Source organism: Rhineura floridana, chromosome 8, assembly GCF_030035675.1.
Source record: "Rhineura floridana isolate rRhiFlo1 chromosome 8, rRhiFlo1.hap2, whole genome shotgun sequence".
Lineage (NCBI taxonomy): Eukaryota > Metazoa > Chordata > Lepidosauria > Squamata > Rhineuridae > Rhineura > Rhineura floridana.
The window spans coordinates 23108330-23136123 of NC_084487.1; the positions used below are offsets into that span (position 1 = coordinate 23108330).

The 27794-nt window shown below is 39.8% G+C and overlaps 1 protein-coding gene across 12 annotated transcripts in view; it reads left to right on the forward strand.

Moving 5' to 3' along the window:
* MICAL3 (microtubule associated monooxygenase, calponin and LIM domain containing 3) overlaps positions 1-27794 on the forward strand; it is a 273115-nt gene that overhangs the window by 13407 nt on the left and 231914 nt on the right. Inside the window, exons 1-2 of one of the 12 annotated variants that reach the window (XM_061638558.1) lie at positions 22457-22518; positions 26556-26671. The exons of 7 other annotated variants lie outside the window; for them this stretch is intronic. The gene's annotated coding sequence lies outside the window, so the exon portion shown is untranslated. Of the gene's footprint in view, positions 1-6428; positions 6958-7107; positions 7169-9452; positions 9474-22456; positions 22519-26555; positions 26672-27794 lie in introns of those variants that run through there. 4 more of the 12 variants (XM_061638559.1, XM_061638557.1, XM_061638564.1 and 1 more) reach the window with 4 other exon arrangements.

Below are 27794 nucleotides of genomic sequence, written 5' to 3' on the forward strand. Positions count from 1 at the left end.
TATATATAACATAATAACAGAATAAATAAAACAAACCAAACATAGCAATTATAACAATATCTACAACATATTCTCCAATGTCCCATTGTGCTTCTCCCCACCTAACCCCATCTTCCATAACAAATAGACTATAAACATTTCTTCCATTGTCTTCTTTCTCCAAAACAACCCCAAGACAACGCCAAGTGCGACGCTAAGTGCTTAGAGTTGCACTTGGCGTGGCACTGAGGCACTGCCTCAGGCAGCTCTTCCCCTTCATATATGTGGAGCAGAAGACACAAAATGAAGGCAGGGTAGGTAAGTGGGAACAGCTGCAGCAGGACCCAGAGTCCTCACACACACACCACACACACCACACACACCACACACACCACACACACCACACACACCACACACACCACACACACCACACACACCACACACACCACACACACCACACACACCACACACACCACACACACCACACCTTAATCTTGGGATTAATTACACAATTATGCAGCTGTCTGGTCACAAATGATTTAAACTGGAGTATAGTAGGAGTTAAGCTAATTTATATCCACTTTGAGACAGAATTGAAGCACTGGTCTATAAATCACAATTGTGCTTAAATGCTGCTGGCAACATTCTGGGTGATTGCTCCATGTATTTATCATTTATTAATTAAATTTATATTCCACCCTTCCTCCCAGTAGGAGCCCAGGGCAGCAAAGAAAAACACTAAAAACATTCTATAACATCTTAAACAGACTTTAAAATATATTAAAGCAAAACATCTTAAAAACACAGCTCCCAATGGCTTCATATAGATATTAAACAGCACGGGGGACAAGATGACACTCCACAGCACAACAGCCAGGGGGACGAAAGACAGTCACCCAATGCTATTCTCAGAAAATGATCCTGGAGATAGGATCAGAAACACTATAAAACAGTACCTCTGATACCCATCTCACCAACCTGGCCCAGAAGGATACCATGATCAATAGTCTCAAAAGCTGCTTAGAGATCAAGTAAGAATAACAGGGTTGTGTTCCCCCTGTCCTCCTCCTGATAAAGGTCATCCATCAGGGCAACCAAGATTGATTCAGTCCCATAACTAGGCCTGAACCCAGATTGGAATGGGTCAAGATAATCTGTTTCATCCAAGAGTACTTGCAATTGCTGCACCACAACCTTCTCATTCACCTTCCCTAAAAAGGGGGTATTTGTGACCAGGTCACAAACCAATGGGTCTAGGGTGGGATTTTTCTGGAGCGGTCAGATCACTACCTCTTTCAGGGCAGCTGCGACCACTCCCTCCCTTGAAGCATTGACCACATCCTGGATCCACTTGGTCATACTCCTTGGCAAGCTTTAATAAGCCAAGAAGGGCAAGGGTTGAGAGGACACATTGCTGGCCGCATTGTTGCAAGCACCTTGTCCACTTCATCAGGCTGCATCAACTGAAACCGATCCCAAGAAGTTGCAGCGGATGTTGCACTGGAAACCTCATTGGGGACTGCAGTAGATGTGGGTGGGGCATCAAGACTGCAAGGCATGTTGAGGGGAAATTTGCTCACCTCCATAGCAAACAATTCACAGTGGGCCTCTGAAGGGTCTAAAACTCCATTTCCTGGAGTTGATGTCAACAGACCCCTGACAATACAGACCCCTGACAATACAGAAAAGCTCCACTGGACAGCTACTAAAGGATGCAATGGAGGCAGAGAACTGGGCCTTCTTCACTGCCCTCACCCCCATATAATAGGCATGGTTATGATGTTTTACTAGAGCCCAATCAGCCTCATAGCATTTCACCACGTGCCCTAGCCATCATCCAGCCTGTTTCATTGCCCTTAGTTCACTGGTTTGTACCAAGGTACAAACCGGGCTCCACAATGCCGGAGAGGGTGCTCGGGGGCAACCATGTTAAGAGCCCGACATGTCTCATTGTTCCACAGCATGGCAAGGGCTTCAACAGGGTCACCTGCTCTATCTACTGGGAACTCCCCCAGGGCATTCAGGAATCTAATAGATTCCATTAGTCTCTGGAGGCGGACCATTTTAATCTGTTCACCAGCCCTACAGGGGGGGATTGGAGCCATAAGTTGAAAATTCACCAGGAAGCAGTCTGACCTGACAATGGGGTGACATCCACCCCCCCATCTCCAGAACACCCCTTCCTCCATCTGGAACAAAACCCAAGACGAGGTTGTGCCCTGCCCTATGTGTCAGACTGGTGATAACTTGAGACAGCCCCATGGTCGTCATGGAGGCCATGAGGTCCTAATCAGAACACTAGAGGCAGCCTCAGCATGGACATTGAAATCACCCAGGACTATCGTTCTGAGCTCCTCCAATCCCACTCCAATACTCCGCCAGCTTGGTCAGAGAAGCTGCTGGGCAGTAGGGTGGATGGTACACCAGCTGCAACCCTAGTTTCCTGTCTCCTTGGCCCAACACCAGGCGCAGGCCTTCACAGCCAGCTCCAAGAAAGAGTAGTTTCCTGGTAACAGAGATGGAAGTTCTGTAGACCACAGCAACCCCTCCCCCAAATGGGCATCCTCATCCATTAACAAATTATTGTGTAATGATCTGGCATTAAACAATAGCACACACAGGCCAGTGGGCACAGCAGATGAGGAACCAGGAACCTGTCCATGGGAGGAGTGGGAATGAGGAAGACTTGCCCTCCGACTTCTATGGTAGCTCATCACCTCCCCATGGTTATACCTCCACCCATGATCACTAAAACTGGGGTGGCATCACCCATGTCCCTTCTTACCAAGACTCCTCCCAAACACATGATATGGACACAACAAGAGCCCACCAACAAAACCTACCATAACTATTTATCCCGGTACACTTGTGAGAGAATTGAGAACAGCCACTCAATATAATGAAATGGGTATAATGTGCAGAATAACTTGCCATGACTGTATGAAGAGTATCTGTAACCCTGTGGCCAATAAGAACATCTGGTGGCGTTATGGAAATTCTCAATGTAACGTGAATAATTCATATGGCAAGGCACTCTACCTATAATGGCCATAATGTAACATGGGGAGACATGATCACATGTAGGTTGTTTTTTTTGCCAGCAGCCTCCATGTGGCAATTCTAATGTATAGACACCATAAAAGGTGAGGAAAAAGAAACAAGACAGCCATATTCTGTCCCACTCTAGAGAAATAAGATTTTATTGATTGATTGATTTCATTTTTAAACTGCCCTTCATCAAACAAGTGATTCTAGCGTGGGATACATCAAATATAAAATCCAACTAACAATACAACAATTCCAATAAACATTAAAATCAATTAGTATAAACTCAATTGGCATAACAGCTACTTTAATACAAAAGTCAGTTGCCTTACATGCCAAGAACCCACATCATTAAAAGCCTGCCTAAAGAGATAAAGTTTTAATTGCTGCTGAAAATCAACCAATATTGGACAACTTCCAGCGCTGGAAGATGTGTTCCAGGTTTTCCTTTTTATCTCCCCTTCCCCCAACCAATTGAAAGGTTCAATTTAATGTTCTTAGTTCAGTAGACTTCTATTTTTCTGAATGGCTAAGAAATAAGTTTATTATCCAGAAATTCTTAACCTTAAGGAACATGCTCATTTTTAATTAAGAATATTAACAGCATCAGATTCCCAAAGTCATTGCTACAGCTCCCAAGGCTGCACCTTTGTTTTAGCTAAGTTCAGCTTAAAGCTTTTTGCCCTCTCTCTTGTATCTCCCCACCTTTGAATTAAAATGACAAAACAGGTTCCAAGTTGTTTCCTTGCCTACTCTAACTAGTTTGGGGACATTAATTTCCCAAACTTGGTATTGCATATCAAAGGCTGAAGAGGGCTTCCCAGCTATCAAGGCACATTACTCTACTTTAAAAAATATCTAGTAGTCATTATAGTAATCAGTTCATAACACTATTATTTTAATGCTTTAGCTGAGTCAAACACATATATTGGCAGGTTTTACGGGATTATTGTTGTTGTTATGTGCCTTCAAGTCGATCATGACTTATGGTGACCCTATGAATCGGTGACCTCCAAAAGCATCTGTCATGAACCACCCTGTTCAGATCTTGCAAGTTCAGGTCTGCGGCTTCCTTTATAGAATCAATCCATCTCTTATTTGGCCTTCCTTTTTTTCTACTCCCCTCTGTTTTTCCCAGCATTACTGTCTTTTCTAGTGAATCATGTTTTCTCATTATGTGTCCAAAGTATGATAACCTCAGTTTCATCATTTTGGCTTATAGTGACAGTTCTGGTTTAATTTGTTCTAACATCCAATTATTTTTCTTTTTCGCAGTCCATGGTATGCGCAAAGCTCTCTTCCAACACCACATTTCGAATAAGATGATTTTTCACTTACCCACTTTTTTCACTGTCCAACTTTCACATCCATACATACATATTGGGAATACCATGGTCTGAATGATCCTGACTTTGGTGTTCAGTGATACATCTTTGCATTTGAGGACCTTTTCTAGTTCTCTCATAGCGGCCCTCCCCAATGGTAGCCTTCTTCTGATTTCTTGACGATTGTCTCCATTTTGGTTAATGACTGTGCCGAGGTATTGATAATCCTTGACCAGTTCAACGTCCTCATTGTCAACTTTAAAGTTACATAAATCTTCTGTTGTAATTACTTTAGTCTTTTTGACGTTCAGCTGTATTCCTGCTTTTGTGCTTTCCTCTTTAACTTTCATCAGCATTCATTTCAAATTATTACTGGTTTCTGCTAGTAGTATGGTATTGTCTGCATATCTTAAATTATTGATATTTCTCCCTCCAATTTTCACACCATCATCTTGGTCCAATCCTGCTTTGTTCTGCGTATAGATTAAACAAATGGGGTGATAAAATACACCCGTCTCACACGCTTTCCGATGGGGAACCAATCGGTTTCTCCATATTCTGTCCTTACAGTAGCCTCTTGTCCAGAGTATAGGTTGCACATCAGGACAATCAGATGCTGTGGCATCCCCATGAGATAAAAGTGGAACCCAGAAAGGAATAATTTTTAAAACTATTTTCTCCACGTGGTTTTAGGTGAAGACACAGTAAGCAATTTGAAAAAGATATACAAGCTGTTTGAAATTTGACTGTCACTACAATCACTCTTACACTGTCTTTTTGTCCAAAGCATTCCTATGGCTTGTATATGGGCCTCTTGGATAGTTTGGCAGTTTACCTATAGTAAAAAAAACCCATGTTGTTTACAAGTGTTAATTGATAAACTGTCTATCTAATAAGTATGCATGCAACCAATATTTTAATTGGTCTACTGCATTTGGATTTTTAGCAAAGGAATCCTAAGATTTGTAGTTCCTGTGGGAGAGGTTTCTAACAAAGAATTATCAACCCCCCACAAACTACAGTTCCCATAGTCCCTTGAAGAAAGAATTCTGACTTCTAGGTTTGTTTTTCCTGTAACCAACACCTCTATGGAAACGGACTACTCGCCCGGCTTGCTGATTATAGCAGTAAGGCTGCAGTCCTACGCTTGTTGAAGAGTAAGCTTCGTTGGTATTTACTTTTGAATGTGTGCATAGGATCGGGCTTTGAGAGGAATTAATCTATCAATGTAGAGAGTGTGTGATTCTTCACCTGTTTATATATTGATAACTCTTCCAAAGCCATATTAGTCTCTCGCAGCACTCAACAGGACTCTTACAGCAGTTTAAAGACCGACATATTTATTGTAATGTAGGCTTTTGTGGATTTGAGTCAGGCATCTGATTAAGTAGTCCACGAAAGTTTATGGCAGGTTAAAGGTACACTCCCATGTACACTTCATCTAGGTGCAAGTCCCAATAAACTCGTGGACTTGCTTGAGTAAGATGGGTGTAGAATTGCACTAGAACCCTTTAGCCTTTAAGGTTCCAGAAGATTCTCTCTCTCTCTCTCTCTCTCATACACACACACACACACAATTTACAGTGCAATCCTATATATATGTATGTATCTCGGAGAATGCTATGCTCAGAATATTTTGACCTTTCCCCATGAAGCATGGTGGTTTTCTCAAAGGCACAGCATATATTCGGAAATCCTTTCATAAAATTTAACTGTTCCCGATACAAAACGCCCAACGGCTCTCGCAAAACAGAGCCGTTACCCGTGCGGTAATCCCAAGATCGCGTTCTAGAACAGCCGCCTCTCCTGCTCCCTCTTGTGCTTTTTTGGCGGCTGCAGCTGCTGTATTGAAACAGCATTGCAAATTATTGGATAGCTGGAGGTCAAGGTTGCTGTCTTCCCACGTAAGAGGCTGTGACGTTTAACAGGGCGTGTGTTGCTTTCTCTCCCTTTTCTCTCCTTATTTCCTTGGGACTTCTCCAGACACCTGAACTGCCCTTCACCATTACTCGCTATCGCTTTAAATGCATTGCGCCTTGGCCCTGCTACAGCCTTTTGAGCAGCCCTTTGCGCGCCTCCCATTGGTCGCCTGGCTTCGCATCTCCGCGCTGCAACCAACCATTTCACTTGAGTTTGTATCATAATTCGGAACGTACCATCGCCTCTCCCAAGAGAGGAGTGCGACCGGAGGCTACCAATATTTGGACGCCGCTCCCTGTCCCCGTTGCCCTTCTCACTCCCTTAACCTCGGAGCGTGGCAGCGCGCGTGTTTCTTTAAGAAGCAGAGAGGACAAACTGGCCCCGTCTCCGTCCCTCGTGCCCAGCAGCAGCGGGTAACTGCTGCCAAGGTGTATGCAAACCACTCGCGGCGGGGCTGGTGCTACTCTATCACTCTCTCGCCCGGCAAGGAGAGCCTGGAGCGGTGCGTGCAACGCCGAGGACACTGAGCGCGCCCTGCAGAGAGCAGAAAGCTGGAGTGAGCAGGGCGATCGCGCGGCAGCTGACCCGCCGCTGTGGAGTAGGGCTTGTCCATGGCTTAACGCGCGCTGCGCGGACTTTCACTGGAACGGAGCGCCAGCAGCAAGCAGCAGTCATGAACGGAGGGCAAGTACGGGAGGCTGCAATGCACCGGCCCGAGGGAGGGAGGGGAGAGTTCATTTTCCCGTGGCTGGATTCCAGCTCCAGGGATTAGACTGTGGGGTTGGTAGAGGAGGTGGGGAGCCTGAGGAGGCGCGCATCGCTTACTCTGCCCACGTCCCGGGAATTGAGGGCTCTGTTGGGGTGGCCTCACTCTTCATTGTTGGGGGAAGGTGATACCGGTAGGTGTCTTCTGCATGAAGGTTTTGGGTTCTACTGGCTGCGGAAAACGGTGGTTGCGTTCCCTTCCCCTTCTTTTTTAAAATGGAGGGAAGTGGTGTATTGGGGCTCCTTTTTTCAATGGGAGCAGGAAGCCCTGTTCTCTCCCACCCCCTTAGATAATAGCAGGAGGAGCACCCTCCCCCGGAGCTGCTCAGAGGAGAACTCTTACCCGGCTGTGATGTGATGCGTTTTGCTGCGGGTGAAGGAGGGAAGAAAAAGACTGGATTTAGGGCGTCCGTGTGTACTCCATAATGTGGAAACGTACCTCTGGTCTCCGCATTAATTAATCGAGAAAACCCCCACAATCTTTTGGCATTTCCTATGTATGTGATCAATAAAAGTGGCCTGGGAAACCTCCGTTTCACATATGATAGCATAAGAGAAGCCCACCCTTTTCTTTCCTATTACCTGTGATCGGTAGCTGGAAGATAAGGGGCAACTGATCCGCATTAGGTGCCCCCAACAAAAACGTGTGTGACTGTTCTGCCTGAATCGCTGCAGTGAAGTCGAAACCCTGACCTAGGCAAGCAGCCAAGAGTGTCCTATGTTTAAAGGATTGTGTGGGATAAGATGCAAATACAGAAATGCTCAGCCTTTTGTGCTGTTCCCTCCCCTTACTGCTTTCCATATACTGGCATTCACCGGCATTGGGGGTGGGAGTGAGAGAGCTTTGGTGTACTTAGCAGGCAGTGTTAGACTTCTAAAATGAGCCAGGCTTAAGCTTGCCAGGTTGTTGCTCATCTACTGTGGGCAGAGCTTGGAAGATTACTTTTAAAAAGTAATAAATTACAGTTACAATTACATGGCCCCCAAAAGTAGTAATTGCCATTACAATTACAATTGCTCTGAAAGTAACTGATTACTTCACTTTTTCCTCAAAAGTAATCACTACAATTACATTTCAGTTACTTTTAAAAATGCTTATAAGGTGCTACCCTTGGCTGCTGCACATCTAAGTAGCCTAAAACAACATTAAAAATAAACGCCACATACAGAGGTAATAGAATAATTCTTTTTATCCATAAGATAGCAATGGTGGTCTCTCTGCTGGTGAGGTGGGGAGGGAGGCAGAGGCCACTACTCAGATCTTTGCACGTCAAACCAAGTGCAACCCCCCCACTCAGCCAGCAAGCATAATCTCTCTCACTTAACCACCTTCCCAGACCCTGCCGTGCCACCAACTAAGAGACACTCACCCAAGTAAACATTTTTCCCTGAGATGCAAAAAAGTTAAAATACTGCAAATGCAGCACAGTAGCCAGAGAGGGTGGTGGAGGCCACTTTATGTGCCAAGTGCAAACACAGTATTCACACGTGCACGCTCTCTCTCTCTCTCTCTCTCTCTCTCTCTCTCTCTCTCTCTCTCTCTCTCTCTCTCTCTCTCTCTCTCTCTCTCTCTCTCTGTCACATATCTTTCACCTCCACAGTTATTTATTTCCATTCTGCTGCTGCCTCCTTCTCCTTTATCCATGTTCTTGCCCTCTGGCTCCTTTTTCCCTCCACTCCATTCTTCACCACCACCATCCTTTTTTTTAAACAATTGTTTTCTCCACTCCACTCCGTCTCACTCTCCACCTCCTCCCTTGTTGCCTCCTACCCATCCACAGAGCATGAGGGAAGAGCGATGCTGCACAGAAGCCCAGTTTGAGGCACATGATTTTCATCCACAAATCAGAGGAGCAGATTTCCTCTGCTTTACCCCCCCCAAGTAATGCCCAAAAGTAATGCTGTAAACATTACAATTACTCCACAAAAGTAATAAAATTACTCCTAGTTGTATTACAATCAAAATGTAAAGGAATTACCCACTCGTTACTCAAAAAAGTAATGAATTACAAGTAATTTGTTACTTGTAACTAATTACTTCCATGCTCTGACTATGGGAGCCCTAAATCCAGGTTGTGTGGAGGGTAATTATGGTGTTAAGGAAAGGAACTCTGTCTGCAATTTCCATCTCTGTTACCATCCATGTCCTGTGAATGAGACCTGAGGTTGGGTGCAGCAAGAGGTTCCTGGGCTCATGAACTCTGCCTGAAACCAAACCCTAGTATTTGGCAATCCAGGCTTGGACAGAGACTAGAGTAGCCCATTAGGGTGGCTCAAAGGCCGATTATGGTTTTGACAGATATCCTGTCCAAGTGTGCTCTTTGTTTTACAGACTTGAGAGAGGTGAAGAATAGTGGATTAGGCCCACATGTAATTGGGGAAGAGCTTGATCTGTTTCCAAGAGTTTGATCTGCTGCAATAGCAACTGTTTGGATTCTGGTATGTGGAAAATGTATGAACATGCCCAAAGCCCCAAAGGCAGCAGAAACCATTGTGTGTTATTAGTGTGGCTAAAGCCAAAGTGTATTAGAATGGCGAGAAAATAATTGCATCAGGAGTGTTTTTGGAATTGGAAAGGGGCAGCAGGCAAGCTGGTTTTGTAACTTACTGATGGATTTATTTTTGCATGGCTCCTTGATGGAGTTGTATTTCTTCAAATGCAGTCAGGATTTTTAGGGAATGACACTTTTGGAACTTGCAAATAGTAAAACTTCTTTTATCTGCAACATCCCCCCCCAATTGTTGAGTATATTTTTTCCCACGGTTATTCCAAACACTTTTATACTACACAGAAAAATATTTTTTCTGAGAAATTTGTGGCGCATGTGCTCACACTCTCTATTTCATACAGTTAATGGGTGGAAGATACCTTGTCTAGATGAGTCTACAGGAGGTGTCTCACTATGCCTTTCACTCTGAGCAGGGAGAGATGCAACCAGTTAAGATTGATTATCTTTTTACGGATCCTAATGTGATTAATCCTAATGTGATCAATACATTAATCCTGTGAGAGAGGGAAGGGTTAGGGTTTGCCAGTTCTATTGTGTGGCAAACTATTTAGAGAAATTAGTACTGAAGTCAGTGAATTATGCCAAATAGCTGTTTAAATCCTGGAGTGTGCAAATGAGTCTTTAAGCACCATCTTGTTTTGGACTGCTGCATATTCTAGGGGAATTATGGCTGAAGTTCAGATTGGGAGGGCTAGAGTTTTTTCTTACACCTCTCCAAAATTTGAAACTAGGATTTTGAAATCTCTACAGTGTGAGGGTTCTCAGTGTGTTCTAGCTGGCATGACTGTTTCTAGAGGTGATTTGGTTATGGGTGCAAAACATGCAGTTTTACAGAGATGGATATTCTTATCCGATAATGTATAGCTAGATTTACTAGGTACTCTAAGCTCAAGCTTGACATTAGGTTCCTGCTGCACTCTCATAAATGACATGGAACAACCTGAGGGGATATTCAGAAGGCAATGCCTGATAGAAGAATGGTTCTTTGTGTACACAGTATTTTCCTCACAAGCAAGTCTGTACTCTGTGAAAGACATCCCAAAGTGCTCTCCATCTGGACGAAAAGACTCCTTTTCTTGGCAGTAGAAAGAAGCACCACTGGAAGGGAATGTGGAGCACTGTTTGAGACTGGTGCAGATCCCCACAGAACTTGGAAGTCATTGTAATCGCTAGCTCTTGGTCTTAACCTCACAGGGTTGTTGTGAAGATATATTGACTGTAGCAGAATCATGTATGCTGCATTGAGGGCAAGATGAAAAATGTAATATCAGCATGCTAGTGGTGCCCCCACCTGGCCTATTTCTAGCTGGCATGCTAACATTAACATGTTAGTGGACGGCTGTGTGTGATAAGTGTATGTGTGTGTGTGGTAACTGGGTGCTACCTGGGTGGTAACCATAGGTAAGGGCTTTCACCTTGGCTTACATTCAGGAAATAAGTCTTTCTGGAAGTTGGGGGGAGCAAAGTAAAACACTGAAATGAGGGAGCAGGCTAATTTCTAAAAAAAATGAGAGTTGTATCTGTATATATTATATATTATCTACTATCTCAGGTTCTACAAATGCTAGAAACTTACTTTTTTAAAAAACATGAAAATTGGGATTATGGTGACTTCCCGGAAGGAGTGCTGGCTGGTGGTTGTCTCTGAGGGAGCTCTGCCTCAGAGGAAGCTTTTTTCAGGTTAAAAGCCAGCCAAGAGGAATCTTGGACTGGCTTAAATGTTCTCCAAGGTATAGGAGAACCGATCAGATTTTCCACAAGACTTCGTTGAGCTGTCGGCGGCTGGAATTGATCAGGAAATCCCTGAGATAAGAAGGCATGCCGATCGGCTGAAGACGGAGTCAGGATTTCCACGCAAGCTGTACTGAAAAAAAAAAAAAAAGCGAAGCATTCTTTTTTTTCTTCTTAAAAAAAAACGTTCTTAACCAGCGAGCCTACTTCTGTCTAAATCTTATCATTTGGCTTAAATTACTACAATAAAAGAGATTTGTTTACGAACCAGCAACTGAGAAACCTGGGTGAGTCATACTTTTTCTCTTTTAAATACAATTAAGGAAGAAAGAAAATGTAAACAACTTGTATACTTTTTTTACGACAAAAAGCTGGCCTGAATTTGGAGCTTTAAAGTTTAAAAACGGATGAGAGGTAATTATTATATTTTGGACTATTTTTCTCTTTGGACTATTTCTTTTTGGACGAATCTGCTGCTCGTATATGTTACTAATTGCTTGGTGTTGGGAACCAGAATTGTTTTGCATTCTTGGATGTAGATAAAAACTGTGCTGTGCTGGCTGGATTTCAATAACAGGCCTGGAATATTAACTTTTTTGTTGGTGGAGGAAAAAAAAAGAAATAGACTGCCTCTAGGTTTTGGAACAGTGATTAATATCAGAAATTAAAGGCTTCTCTTGAAAATGACAACTAAAAAAGCAACTAAGGCCCGGGAGCGAAGAGGTTCTACTGATCCACAGGAAGGGGCTATACCCCCAGATATGTTTCAAATAATAATGGAAGGGATTAATGATATAAAACAGGATATGAAAACTGAATTGACAGATATAAAAAAATATATTAAAACACAAGTGGATGAGATTAAAGGGACAATTGGGCAAATAAAGGAGGATGCAAAAAACACTAAAGAAAAGGTACAAATCTTGGAGAATAGAACAGATAAATTAAATCTGGAATTAGAAAATTTTTTGGATTATATGGCTGTGATTGAAATGAGAAATAAAGAACATTGTTTGAGATTCCGTGCAATTCCTGAGGAAACAGGTGAAGACATCAGAGATAAAATTGTTAATGCTCTAGCAAAATTTCTGGATTTGAATGAAGATCGGATGGAATTTGAAATAGACAAAGTGTATAGAATTAATTCCAGATATGCAACAATGAATAAAATTCCAAGAGATGTGCTTGTTCATTTTATAAAGAAGACGACCAGAGATATGGTATTACAGCAACACTTTAAAAATACCTTTAAAATTGATGGTAAGGAAATACTGGTGATGAAAGAAATTCCTATTAGACTTTTACGTAAGAGAAAAGAATATGCTTTCTTTACAGAGAAACTTAAGCAACGCAAAATTCAATTTAGATGGGATGTTCCAGAAGGAGTGAACTTTACATTCAGACAACAGAAATGTAGATTGAATACTGTTCAAAAAGCAAGGGACTTCTTGAGAAAAGCTTCAAAAGATATGGATGAAGATAAACTCAAAGATATGGATATAATTCCTGGGGAACAAAGTCAACAAGATATGCGGAGGAAGGGAAGGAAGATGAGGGATTAAAAGGAGCATCAGGCACATTTTAAAATACACGCTTAAAGATGGATTACAAATATCTAACTTGGAATATAAATGGAGCCAATACGGCGCAGAAGAGAAAGAAAGTGTTTCATTATTTGAAAAAATTAAAATTGGATATAATTTGTTTACAAGAAACTCATATTAAGAAGAAAGATTCCAAATATTTGATTTGTAAAAATTTGGGTGAAGAATTTATTTCGGCTGGACCAAAAAAAAAATGGAGTTGTTCTCTACATTAACCCACAATTGCTTCCTAAATTGGTATTATTGGATGATAGTGGTAGATTTGTGGGGGTCGAAATTACTCTACAGGGTACAAACATTTTGATAGTGGGTATTTATGCCCCCAATGAAGATAAAACAAGGTTTTACACAGGACTTATGGAAAAATTGTCAGAGTTTTCATATGACCATTGGTGCGTTATGGGTGATTGGAATGGGGTAATCTCACCAAAAATTGATAGGCTTTCTGAAAAAAATATCAAAGAGACACAGGGTAAATTACCGAAGATTTGCTTTGAACTGATGGAACATTTAGAATTGGTGGATACCTGGAGATATATAAATGATAATGCAAAGGAATTTACTTATTTTTCAGAAAGACACAAAACATTCTCGAGGATTGATATGATTTGGATGTCTAAAATTTTAGTGAAGGACACTTTTAAAATGGATATATTACCAAAAACTTTTTCGGATCATAACCCTGTGATATTAACTTTAAAAAAGAAAAATCTTGGATTTAGATGGAGACTAAATGAATCTTTATTACAGAATGACAAAGTAGTACAAGAATGTAAGAAGAAATTAAAAGAGTTTTTTGAACATAATTTACATAAAGGAACAAGTGAAAATATCGTTTGGGATACAAGTAAGGCATTTATGAGGGGATATCTTATTAAATGTAACTCTGAATTAAAAAAAAAGAAACAACAGAAAATGCAATTAATTTTGGAAGAAATAAAACAAAAAGAGGAAGAATTGAAAAAGAATCCAACTAAAGTTTCTATTGTAAATCAAATCAAAATGTTACAGAAGCAAGTATCAATGCTGACAGTTAGAGAAATTGAAAGAAAACTAAATTTTGCTAAACAAAGGACTTTTGAATTTGCAAATAAACCTGGGAAATGGTTAGCATATAAATTAAGAAAAGAACGTCAAAAAAATATCATTTTAAAGATACAAGAAGGAGATGAGACGTTGACAGATAATGTAAAAATTAAAAAGATTTTTCATCAATATTATTCAACATTGTACAAATGTCAGGAAATTCCATCTGAAAGAATAGAAGAGTATATATCTAAACAGAATTTGCCTAAAATTACAGACTTTCAGAGACAAGCTATTAATGGTCCTATTACGTCAAGAGAGATATCTGAAGCTATAAATAAAATTAAATTAGGAAAGGCACCAGGACCAGATGGGTTATCTGCAATGTATTATAAATGTTTGGAGGAAGAACTCTTACTACCTTTACAGTCTACAATGAATCTTATTCTGCAAGAGGGAAAGATACCGGATAGTTGGAAAAATGCTAATATAACATTAATACCTAAAGAGGAGCAAGATTTAACTAAAACAAAAAATTATCGACCAGTATCTCTATTGAATAATGACTATAAAATTTTTACAATGATCTTGGCAGAAAGATTGAAAATAATATTGCAACAATTTATTCAGGAAGATCAATCAGGGTTTTTACCTAAAAGACAATTACGTGACAACGTCAGGAATGTCTTGAATGTCTTGGAATATTTAGAACAACGAAATGATAAACAAGCAGCTTTGATTTTTTTAGATGCTGAAAAAGCATTTGATAATTTGAATTGGAAATTTATGTTCCAGGTTTTGGAGCAAATGGATTTTGGAGACAATTTTATAAAATGGATTAGATCGATCTATACATCTCAGAAGGCTCAGATAATTGTTAATGGAGATTTAACGGATTCATGTGAAATACAAAAGGGTACAAGACAGGGATGTCCTTTATCTCCCCTTTTATTTATTCTGGTCTTAGAAGTGCTGCTTAGAGATATAAGGCAAGATAAAAGTATTTCGGGATTAAAGATAAAAAAAGAAGAATATAAATTGAGAGCATTTGCTGATGATTTGATAATTGTACTAGAAAATCCTTTGGAAGGAATTAATGTATTGATGGACAAATTAAAAGAATTTGGACCATTAGCAGGATTTAAGATCAACAATCAAAAAACAAAGATGTTGGTGAAAAATTTAACTTTAAGGGAACAGAAAGAGTTAATGGACAAGACAGATTTTACAATAGAGAAAAAGTTGAAATATTTAGGTATCATTATGACAAATAAAAATTCAAAGTTGTTTCATAATAATTATGAAAAATTATGGACAGAGATTAAGAAAGACTTGCTAAGATGGGATAAACTACAACTGTCATTAATGGGTAGAATATCTGTGATAAAAATGAATGTATTACCGAGAATGATGTTTTTGTTTCAAACAATACCTGTAATATCCTCTGATTTACCTTTTAAACAATGGCAAAAAGATATCTCTAAATTTGTATGGCAAGGAAAAAAACCAAGAGTTAAATTTAAACTACTACAAGATGCCAAAGAAAGAGGAGGACTGGGATTACCAAATCTGAGACTTTATTTTGCTGCCTGCTGTTTAGTCTGGATAAAGGAATGGATTTTATTGAGGAATAAAAGACTATTGGATTTGGAGGGCCATAATTTGAAGTGGGGATGGCATGGATATTTATGGTACGACAAAGTAAAAGTAAATGTAGACTTTAACAATCATTTTATAAGACGTCCTCTGTTGAAAATATGGAATAGATATAAACCAAGGTTTTATTCGAAAATACCATTATATGTCTCAAGTCAAGAAGCGTTTTATAGAAGAGAAATGGCTGGAAAAGAGAAATGGTTAACTTATCAAGAACTATTAGAAAATGTACATGGAGAATATACAATGAAAGAGAGAGAACAACTGACAAAGGAAGGATATAGTTTTCAATGGTTTGCCTATTTACAATTGTTAGAAAGATATAAAATGGACAAGAAAATGTATGGGTTTGAAATAAGTAAATCTGATTTTGAAATAGGATTGTGTACAAATGATGAAAATATAATTGCGAAAATGTATAAACTCTTATTGAAAATGGATATGGAGGAAGAACAAGTAAAAGAGTGTATGGTAAAGTGGGCAAAAAATTTTGGTCATAACATACAAATGGATCAATGGGAAAATATGTGGAAAAAAGGTTTGAAATTTACACTATGCTATAATCTTAAAATTTTTATAAAATGATGTACCGTTGGTACATGACTCCAGAAAAGTTGTCAAAAATGTATAGTAATGTTTCTAATGTTTGTTGGAAATGTAAACAACAAGAAGGATCATTTTATCATATGTGGTGGTTATGTAAAAAGGCAAAATCATTTTGGGCACAGATAGGTAGGAAGATGCAAAAAATTCTAAAGATAAATATTCAGTCAAAACCAGAATTTTTTTTTATTGGGTTTTATGGATAAACAAATAGAAAAGAAATATGGAAGAATAATATTATATATGATTACGGCAGCAAGATTATTATATGCACAAAAGTGGAAAATGGAATCAACACCAACAATGGAAGAATGGCTATTGAAATTAATGGATTTAGTAGAAATGGACAAATTGACATGTTTACTTAGAGAAAAATCGACAGATACATTTCTTAAGGAATGGAAGCCTCTTTTAGACTTTTTGTTGAAAGATCAAAATAAAATGATGATACTGGGATTTGACGATTAATTAAGACAGCCTACGGAGAAAAGGGACTCTGTATGTATACATTAAGGGACAGGTTTGATGTATATTATATACTTATAGCTGATCTGCGACAAATCGGAAGTCAACTATTTTATTTTCATTTTTTGTTGATGTATTGTTATGTTTTTTTGACTTTTGTTTGTTTTTGGAAAAATTTGAATAAAAATTATTATAAAAAAAAGAAAAAGAAAATTGGGATTATGGTTCATCTGTGGGAGGGGGAAGTTCACCTCACGTTTGTATAAATCAGACTTAACTCCTTGGATACCCCAGCCCTGGAAGGTCCCACATTTTATCCTCTCTGCCAATACATCTGTTACTGATCGGAGACATCCCCACTCCAGTCCTCCTCCATGGACCTATTACTGCCATCTGTAGCTTTGATTACTGAGCGGCGTGGTGGTGGACTTAATGTATTGGTTACTTTTGCATCCTTCCCTTTCTTCAGTGATGTTCTTGGCTTGCAAAAACCCTGTAAGGTAGTTTAGGATGAGATACTGTTATTTATCCAGAGGTACCCAGTGAGCTTTACAACTGAGCAGGGATTTGAATCCAAGATTCTCATGTCTTAAGTCCACCCAGCTGCAGTATCACACAGTAAACCTTTGGGCTATGTTGTTCCAGATTGCAGGTGGAGGGCTTGGATGATTGAATGCTTCTCTTTACAGAAAAAATCCTTATATATATAAATATATAAAAGTAGTTCTTTTGGGAAAGGACTATCTTCTCCTTGACACAGTACTTTGAGAGCAATTTGTGGTGTGAAGAGAAAATCCAGCAATAGGTTTACCGCTCTCTGATTATAAGAACTAGGCATGAGAGACAGTCTCAGGTAGCCAGAACAGTACCCTTTGTAAAAGAACAGCTGTTAGGTCTAGCAGGTTGCAGCCTAGTGATTTCCTTTCCACTTGAGATATGCCTTGCAAAAACACTTGGAAAGTTCCTACTAATAGATTGGAGGGGGAGTTGTTTTTGCAGCGCAGTACCTATCTGTAGGTACATTGGTCTTAACAGTCTGTTCCTGGTCACCACATATAAAGGGTTTTTAAAAATGGCAGGTTAAACCTGCTTAACATGCAGACAAAAAGTCTCATTCACGTACCTTCTATAGAATTGGAGCCCGTGCTTCCTTTGTTGCCATGCTCTGCTTCTTTAAAAACCCATGTTACACGTAGTGGTTGCAAGTTGCAGCAAGAAGGTTTTTAATAGTAGTACCTGATGATGCTGACTTCATAAAAGTAATTTCAGGCTTTCCATTGTAAACTCTGAGTATAGAATTGCTGGAGGCTAAAGATGTCATTTATAAATATTTCCTTTTACGTAAGCATACGTATGCCTGTGTGTTGATTATATTAATTCTCTCAATCTGTTCCTCAGGATTTGAATTTTGCAGGCAAAGTGTTTAGTATTAACTTGTGCACAAGGTATCTGAACATAGCTTCTGGGCAAGTTTAAACGTGATGCCTCTCTCGTGCATTCTGTTGTTTTTTATTATGAAGGTTGGAACTCTTAGCTCATTCAGTTAATTGAAAGCATCTTACCATGAACAAGGAGCAACCCTCTTACAATTTTCTTCAGTTTCTCTGCCTGAAGAGAATACAAAATGAATTTTTCTAATCTGAGGATGGTAAACTCTTATCTCATCTTCCTTGAGGGCTTATTGATAAAATGTATTAGAGGCCTGTAGCCAGTAATTTGGCAGGTTATTGCCAATCAATAAGTGATTCATTTACTATTCAGAAAATGTATACCCCACTCACTCTTCCTATGTATTTGCATCACTCAGAGTCTCGTATAATAGAAAAAAAAATCAAACAAGCAAACAAAAATAACAAAAAGACATCCAAAAATGAGGGCTTGTCATGAAAAAACAATCAATCTGCCAGGTCAAATGTCTGTTGGAATAAAAATAAATAAATACCAGATTGGGGGGGAGGGGGGAAGTGAGAGAGTGGGGCAGACGGATGCCACGAGGCAAGTTGTTCCCTGAAATAAATATGGTAAGATGTTCTATAATCTGGCCATGGCCAGAGAGAGAAGGACCTTTCCTATAATTTCTCTTTTCTCCCTCTACCTATGTACAGCTCTCTATTTAAAGATTGTTTGCTCTCCTAGTTGTTCCTCTCATTCCTCCTCCCAGTTTTATAATCCCCCTGCTTGCCATGGCCTGCTACTCTCTCTGCCTCCTGCCTCTGGTCTTTATAGGCTAATGTTGTTGCTTCCCTCTCCTTTCCTACACCCTTCTGACTCCTGCTGTGCCTCTTTTTAGAACAGGCATGGGGGGAAGTTGTGGTCCTGATGTTGGACTTCATCTCCCATCAGTCCCAGCTGTCATGGCCACTGGTCAGGGGTGATGGGAGTTGTAGTCCAGCAGCTTTTAAAGGGCCATATGTTCCCTATCTCTAGAACTTAAACAGCTTAGCCAGTGGCAGCCAAGAGACTCCATGTGCCCATCGCCTGTGACAATAGGGCAGCTGAGTCAGAAGCTTTGTGCTACCACTATAGAATCCTCTTTGGATTCTATAGATCATGTTTATCATCTGAGAATTCTTGTCCTCTACATGCACTTTTGTTGTAGGTATGATAAAAGTTGTTCATCGTGGAACCCTGCGGTGGTGATTACAGAACTATTCATTGGAAAGAAGCCACTGAGTTCACTAACACAAGAATGCAGCGGATTATGGTTTAGGTAACATGTCATATCTAACATGTCATTCATCTGGAATGAAATTTGTGAACAAGTTCTGATTACTCAATTGGAAAAGCAAGTGAGAAACAGTATCTGGCATAGGCTTAATTACCAGCTATCACAGTTATTCTTATTTATTTATTTATTTATTTATTTATTCGATTTCTTAGTCGCTCATCTGGCTGGCTACCCAGCCACTCTGAGCGACGTACAAAGCAAAAAACATATAAAACATCAAAAACACCAAACACTAAGCAAGAAAGCTAAACAATAACATAGAGACTAACTCAGTTACAATAAGGCTTCTCATCTGTTTAGTCCAAGAAGTGCGCCTTCAGATGGAAACTCGTGATGTGAGTCTTCCCACCCTTGCACAAAGACCGGTGTGAGTGATAGTCCATATGCAAGACCGAAAAACAACACCCCCTCTTGATCTCAGCATCCAACATCCAGTACATTCGGGGGGGGCGCGGCAAACAAACCCCTTCAAGTCGGACTAACAGGGAAGTTCTCTTCAGAAGCCAACAACAAAGGCATTAAGATGTAAATACTGCCGATATTAAGGGCAAGCAGACAGAGGTCAGATGGTAAGATAGTGGCGGCTGCAGGGGCGCTCCCCCGCCCTCAGCATTCACCGAAAGATCATCGCAACAGCATGGTGTTCCCAGGGACAGGCCGCGGCACCAGACCCGCCGAAAGGCCCCAGCTCCAGCCCGGCTCCATGCGACTTACTAAAAGAAGGTTGTTGAATCTTAACCTATCACTGTTTTCAGGTTCCAAACTAATTGGAACATGAAAATGGTGAACATCTGGAGATTTAGCTGTATATGGGCTGGTTCTGTTAGTTTTAAACATGAAAATCAGTGCATTGTCTTGCTGTTGGCTCATTTTCCCTTTTCACCTACTTTCACATTGCTTTTGAGTTGCAAAATGTAGATGCACGTTCATAACAAATATTTTCCTTAGGGTTCAAAATGTAAGGTTAAAATAGCAATACTGTCGGTTCTTACATAATCAAGACACTTGTTCCACATTCAGCTTTTGAAAACAAAACAGGAGTTGGCATAGTCTCCTTAAAACAGTAGAAAAATAAACTAGCTTCAGTGATAGATCTAAAGGTTCTTCTGTATAGTGGAAAACTGACTTGTATATACTTGTGCTTCAGGAGTGCAAATTCAATCCTTGTGCTAATATTTCTGGGTAGGTTTCATAGATACATAGATGTTGAAACAAATTTATCTTACGATAATAACTACTATTCTAGGTACAATAAGATCACCTTATTTGGATATTTTGGGCCAAGTTAGGTTGAAGGCAGTGAGTCAGCAGATGCTTGCAAAAATCTATCTTAATCCGTGGCTCTTAATTAGTAGAAGAAATATTCACATTATCTAAGATTTGTTTCTCATGACATACTTGAATCATTGTGTTGGGGAATTCATGTGGTGGATGAGCAGTCATTCTATTTATTTGTAAACATATTTGTATATCGCTATTTCGTTAAAAAATCAAAGTGGTTTACAACACGTTAAAAACAACTACCATAGAATTAAAAATATTAAAAATACAATAGAAACAAAGGTAAACTGTTGTGAAAAGCGTCTTCTTAATTGCCTGCATAAGGCTTGGTGTTTGTAAACACTGCAAAATAACCAATGCTAAATTAAATATATGGATTAATTAGGTTTGCTAGACTATTTATGCTATGGACTTGTTTATGGGGAGTAAATATTAATTTTAATTTTATTGTAGGCTTTCCTAACCTTGACCTTAACTCTACCCTTGCTTTGTTACTCTGTTGTGCTGTGACAATGTGGTTTGCTTTTTTTGTTGTTGTCTGTAAAACATGAGAGAATTTTCTTTGGAAAGACTCTTTGAGTTGTATTCAGTGAAGATCTACTCAGAGGAGACCCACTGAAATCAATGAACATAAGTTAGTCATATCTATTCTGTATAGGACTTGCATGGAATACCACCCTTTATCACTTTCCCCAAGGATCTCTGTGAGGGGGAAGGTGAAGCAAGTTTAAGTGACAATGGGAATGTCTCTGATTTTGAAGAGATCAGGTCTGTTTAACATAATGGCAAAGAGTAAAAGTTAGGAAGACCTTGGTTAAAAAGAAATCTTATCACAGCCACATATTCACTCAGTTGCCTTATGCAAGCAGCTCCTGTTTTAAGTTTCACCAGTGCTCTTCATTTCCAATTTAATACTTACCTATAGGGCTGTTGGAACAATAGAAATCTGAAGCTCTGTGAACACATAATTTGCTATATAAAAGCAAAATATTGTCAGAGAGGAGAGATCATTGTACAGCGCAGGGTATATTTCTGAATTGGCATTCAGATTTGTATTCAAACCTGCTTGTAAATACCTACTACCTACCACTTTCTTAGTGTGGTTCTGTAATTGCAGGTGATGTAAATCTTGGCACACCTCAGTGAATTCAGAACTCTAATCCTTTTCAAATTTGATGCATAAGTCTGAAAAACATTTTGATTTGGTATACTTCAGGCTAGGCTTTGAAATTATATTTTTGCACACATTTGGCAGACAATCGGCTACAATAGCTGATTTTCTTGGCAAGTATAGAACAGTGGAACCATAGTGAACTGTAGGGAAAAATCTGTTAGTTGTTGACCAGAGCTATGCCAGGTGGACACTGAACATCTGCATGGATTTCTTGTTTCCTTAAAAAGAAAAAGAAAAAAGGAGTGCTGTACTGAGGACTGTGGTGCTGTACTGAGATAAGCCCAGCAGCAGAAGATAAGCAGGAAACCTGCAATTAGGTTGAACGTTGACTCTTTTTTGGCTTGTGGGTAGTAGTGAACCTATCTAAATACAGGCTGATATTGATGTTGGAATCTGGACAGCAGAAATAAGCAACAAAGATACTCATTAAGATTCAGGGCTGCAAAAACAAGAAGACTGATGGAATAGAGGTCAATGTGTGCTTCACTGCCATCTTCCTCCTTTTTCTGCTATTGTGTGTAAAAAAACTGGTTGAACATGAAAGCATAAGGAGGAAAGACCTGAGTGTTCTGCTTCCACAGCAAGATCTGTGTTGCTAGTGAGCTCAGGAATAACATGGAAACCATTTTCTCCTTCCTTTCCAGTTGTTGCCATGGGCCATCTGTAAAAACATGAGCAAGTTTTTTCCCCAGCAATATAGATTTCTGTAAGTAAAAATGGTTAGATTGACTGTTTTCAGCTAACATGATGAAAATACTGTTTTGAGCTAATATGACCTTTTGTAGCATCATGATTATAAGTTTAGCTTTTTCTGTTAAAAAAGCATGAAGGTTAACTACAGCAGTTCAGAACCTCAGTTTTAGAACAGGAAGTGTGTTTACTTCTGAGAAGATATCAGTCTTCTCTCATCTAGTAAGAGATCCCATCTGGCTTTCAGTGCCAAAGATCTTGGAACTGATGAGGACAGCAACACGTCAGTTTCTTGATCAGCTATAGAGGGGTCTCCAGGGGGAAATAGTACTTGAAATGAGTGATAGGTGAAAGGTGGTTTATGGCTCAGAGTTCTGCCTACTAATAGGAAAGTGAGAGGTAAAATGGTGGCTGTTGAAGAAAAAGAAGGTAAAAGCTGAGAAGATTTTAAATAGGAGTGCTAGAATTTGTCTGAGGGTGGTTTCATGTGGCACAGAGAAAGAGTTAGCTGAAAGTCAGTCGAAGCAGGTGAGTTAGCTTTTATTGTAGTCTTGTACATTTACCCACAAGGGTTACTAGCACACAGGGATTCGCCTAAGAGGTTAGCACCCTGTGTTTTTTTTGGTTGGCCACAAGAAGAGGAAGCCTTAATAGGTTAGTTAAAAGCCATGGGAACTTCCCCTCCATCTCCTCCCCCACATACCCCCCTCAAATCTGTTCTAGGGGCTCTTGCAACCCTCTGGAGCAGATTTAGAGGAGTGCAGAGGTTGTGGGGGAGAGGAAGCGGAGGTTCTTTATAGCACCATTTATGCACCTGAATGAGGAAGGCAGCTGTATTTCTCCCTTCCAGACCATCTTTCACCCCATGGATCCTAATGTTCTGCTTACTATTGCAATTCTGCTCATCCTCATTCTTCAGCGAATCACGGTCAAGATTTTCTCATTTTTTCCTGATGCTTCAGGTTGAGTTCCATGGCTGGGTCCGCAGTGACTGCCACTTCCTTCACTTATGAAATAAATTTGCTCAGCTGAGTCTTAGTTGGTTGCATCTTAATGGCCCAGTCAGCGTTTAGCTCCCTCTGAAACTATTGGAGATAATCTGGCAGCTTTTTAGGGGCTTCTCCAAGCTGCACCATTTTTGTCGATTTTGGGGGCTTGCTCCCTTGCCCATCTGAATATCATCCTCGCTATCTAAGACTCAGAACTGAGGTGCTCTGAGAAGTAAGCACTAGTGCTGGGTTGCATCCAAAGAAAATCAGCACCATGCTTCATTACCCAAATATTGTAAATTGCGTGTCTGTTTCATCTACCAGAGCTTGGAAAAGTTACTTTTTTGAACTACAACTCCCATCAGCCCAATCCAGTGGTCATGCTGGCTGGGTCTGATGGGAGTTGTAGTTTAAAAAAGTAACTTTTCCAAGCTCTGCGTTTGACAACTAATTAGGCCCCAAAGTCAGGAGAGCTAAAGCTTCATGTGTCCATCTTGGTTGCTAGCCAAACCACGCCCCCTGAAGGGGAGGTACTTGTGAGAATGAGACACCTTCATTAGCTCCCCTGCTTTGTACCAAATAGGAGGACAGAGAAGGAACAGAGCTGAGGGTTGGCTTTCCCGCCCTCCACAACCAGCATGGATAACAAGAGGACTGGCAGAAGAGGAATGGACAAGTCCATCCCTTTTTCTGCAATTGCATTGAGAAGAACAGCTTCAAGAAAATAAAGTTGCTGATATTTTTGTTTAAATGGAGACTCTTTAATGTAAAACTGAACATACAAGTAAAAAACCAAGAAAATATTTGTATATTTTGAATATTTTTATTGCTTGATTTTATGTGTTGTAACTCACCCTGAGATTGTGTTACAATAGAGATTTTACAAATAAATAAAATAAATGACATCTAGCAGTTAGGAATTGCCCACAATTTTCCCCATTTTGGCAACACTGTATAAAAATCCATTCACAATTCAAAGCATGTAGCTAGCTTAAAGTGTCTTCTTTCAGGCTCTGCATTTGCAAGATAAACTTACAATATATTTTAGAAGAGAGATGAGCCATTTATGACCGCTTCACACATTACCTGCCTCTCTGAGTGGAGTCGTGAAGATGGTTTTTCCAATGTTGAAGCTGCATGTTGTATGCCAAGTTAAGAACAATTTTGCTATCCTCATCCATGCATAAGTTGCAGGTCAGCAAACAAAGAAACCTCTTAAGAATATAAAAAGATCAAATCAAAGGACCATCTAGTCTAGCATCATGTTCTCACAGCAGCCAACCAGATTGCTATGGGGAGCCCACATGAGTTCAACAGCACTTTTCTCATTTCTGATACTTAGCAGCTGGTATAGAGGTATATACTGCCTCTGATACTGGAACATAGCCATTAATTTGTCTAATCCCATTTTAAAGTTATCCAATTTGATGACCATCAGTGCATCTTGTAGGAGCTAATTCCATAGTACAACTATATCCCATGTGAAGAAGTATTTTATGTTTGTCCTGAATCTCCCAACATTCATCTTCACTGGATGACTTCAGGTTCTTGCATCATGAGAGTGGGAGAAAAACATCTCTATCCACTTTCCTCACCCATGTATACTTTTATACCAGCCTCTATCATGTCTCTCTTTACTCTCTTCCCCCTAAAAACTAAGCCCCAAATGCTGTAACCTTTCCTCATAGAGGAGTTGCTCCAGCTTGCTGATCATCTTGGTTGGTTGCCCTTTGCTGCACTTTGTCCAGCATCACAATATCTTTTTGGAGGTATATAGTGACTGTTTGTAGGTGTCAACACAAAATGCCTAAGGAAAGTGCTACAGTTCTGAGCAAGCAACAACAAAAAAGTAACTTTATTTTTTTGTTACAAACACTGGAAACAATTGCTCTTTTATTAACCTTTGTCCCTTGACAGACCCAATATGAAATGGCTGCCTCAGGTTGACCTTTTTCAAATAACAAGTTGTTCCATTGGGCAATGATGGACCTTTGACTTCTGTGTTGAGAAGCCAGTAAGAATAGATTGAACATGTGTAGTTTAGAAAGGAGCATCGCTTTGAATGGCAGTTGGGAAACTGGAAGGATAAGAGAGACTGTAAAGTATTTTCCACGTGCAGGTGTTGATATTAGAGCACGACTAGAAATTTTGAATGAGGAACAAGGGAAGTTAAAAGAAGTGTCAGACCTAAGTGCCTGATTAGAATGAAAATTAAGCCCTTGGGTTTGTTAGTAGTATATGGGTTGGGCATTTTTAAAGGGGAAATTGTGAGTTGTGGTATAGCTTTGCATGCAAAGATCCCAGGTTCAATTTCTGCCATGTTAAGCCTCAAGGGTCTGGTAGTAGGTGTTGGGAAAGACCTTTTTTCTTCATTGTCAATTGAAATAGATGGTGCTGCACTAGATGGAGGAACATCCTCGATTGCTTTTTATATTTCTTTTAGCATGCCCATATGCAGTTTGGGGCATGCTCAGTGCACCCAAGCCCCCTTCCCTCCATCCACACAGACATTGTGCACAGTTGATCTTGCACATGCTGTCATGGCAGTTGTGGTGGGCTGAATGGTGAGAAAGCATGTTCTGCATGAACTCAACCTCTTAGGAAGCATGTCTTAATAAAATTAAGTTGTACTGCACATTTCGATAAATGCCTTCATGAGAGCAGCCATTTAAAGTTCTATTATATAAACTTCAAATGGTTGCCCCTGATTAAGGCATTTATTGAAATGTGTTGTGATTTGTATTGACTATTAATACAAACAGCAAATATGTTAAATTGTCCCCAAAATGGTGCACAGTGATAATGCCCACTGGAAAAATTTGAGTTTGACAAAATATTGTATGTCGTTTTGATGTCCAAACTTACAGAATTTGTATGGTTAATGTGGGAAATGGAGAAGGGAATGACTTGAACATCAGTCTCTCTATACTAGTTATATAAAGCATATATTGTTATATAATGTGTTTTATATGTTAACATTAAAAACAAAAAACACCAATGTTTAAAAAATCTATTCTCTTTCAACTTATTTGTGGGCCACCCTGTTTTTTGAACGTCTGCGTAGGAAATCTTTATGCAAGGAAACTTCCCAGCTAGAAGTACAGGAAGCTCCCCATGATGTCAAGCCTCTTAGTTCCCAGATAGCCAGAGGTAATCGGTATGTATTTCATGTCACAGAAGGTGAGTCCAGAATTCAGTATCCTGAGAACATACATATTGGAAAAACAGCAGTTTGCTGAGCCTTGTGATTTCAGTGGTAGAAAGTGGGCAATTCTAATTGAAATCTCAAAGGCAACTTGGTAGCTAGCAACTGAAGACACTTGTCTGACAGGTTGGTACCTAGGAATTCAAAATATTTTCCCAGCACTGTCTAGGAGCCTATTTTGATTTTGTTTAGCACAATCTATACAGATTTGGCATCTTTATATACTCTTGGGAAACATTCATGTGAATAAGAAATAGGATCGCTCTTTGCCTTGGAATAAATGTATATTTTCTCCCCAAATGGATGGCATGGAATGAATTCTAATTGAATTCACTAGTGTATATCCTGAAGTGGATTTGACCTGGATTAACCAGATTAGCTAGTCTGTTGTTCTATATGACTACGATAGCAACAGGACACACTTTCTGTTAGTTTTAAAGTGCTGTTATCTCAGCTGTAATAATAATAATCTGCATGGACAGTGTCATTTGGGGCCTTTGTTCATTATGGGAGGATTATTCTCACAAAATGTGTCACCTCACAGGAGCTGCTCAGCCTAGAAGGGGATGATTTTGCTTTGGATTGTGTTTGGTAGGGAATTATTAGGAAATTGAATCCCCCTATTATCCTTAGGGTGTCCTGTGCGTTGGCAGGACAGCCTTCTCAAAAGGGCTTCTCATTCTGAGTTTCGCTGCTTTAGCTCTATATAGCTCCCTCATTTATGGTAGTAGTCTTTGTTACTTATTTTTTGGCTATTAACTTTCATTGTGTGCACTTTCAGTGTGTTAAAAGTGAAAGCACACAGCAACAATATGGTAGAAAAGTTGTGGCAGTGGTACCAGGGCTGTAGCTTTCTGAACACAACTGCCAGTTTTGACTGTTTTGTTTCACCTGGCTGTTAATCTCTGGAAGGGAAAAGACTTAATTCATTTCACTCGCCTGCCCATTGAATGGGAGGGAAGAAAAGAAAGTAAGAGGGATTTTGTTGTTGTTGAGCTTCAAACAACATATGAATGTCCTTTACGTTTTGGATAAATATGGACTCTCTTCATTATGCCCTCCTTAATATTTTGTGAGGTACTCTAGGGTCTCCAGTTA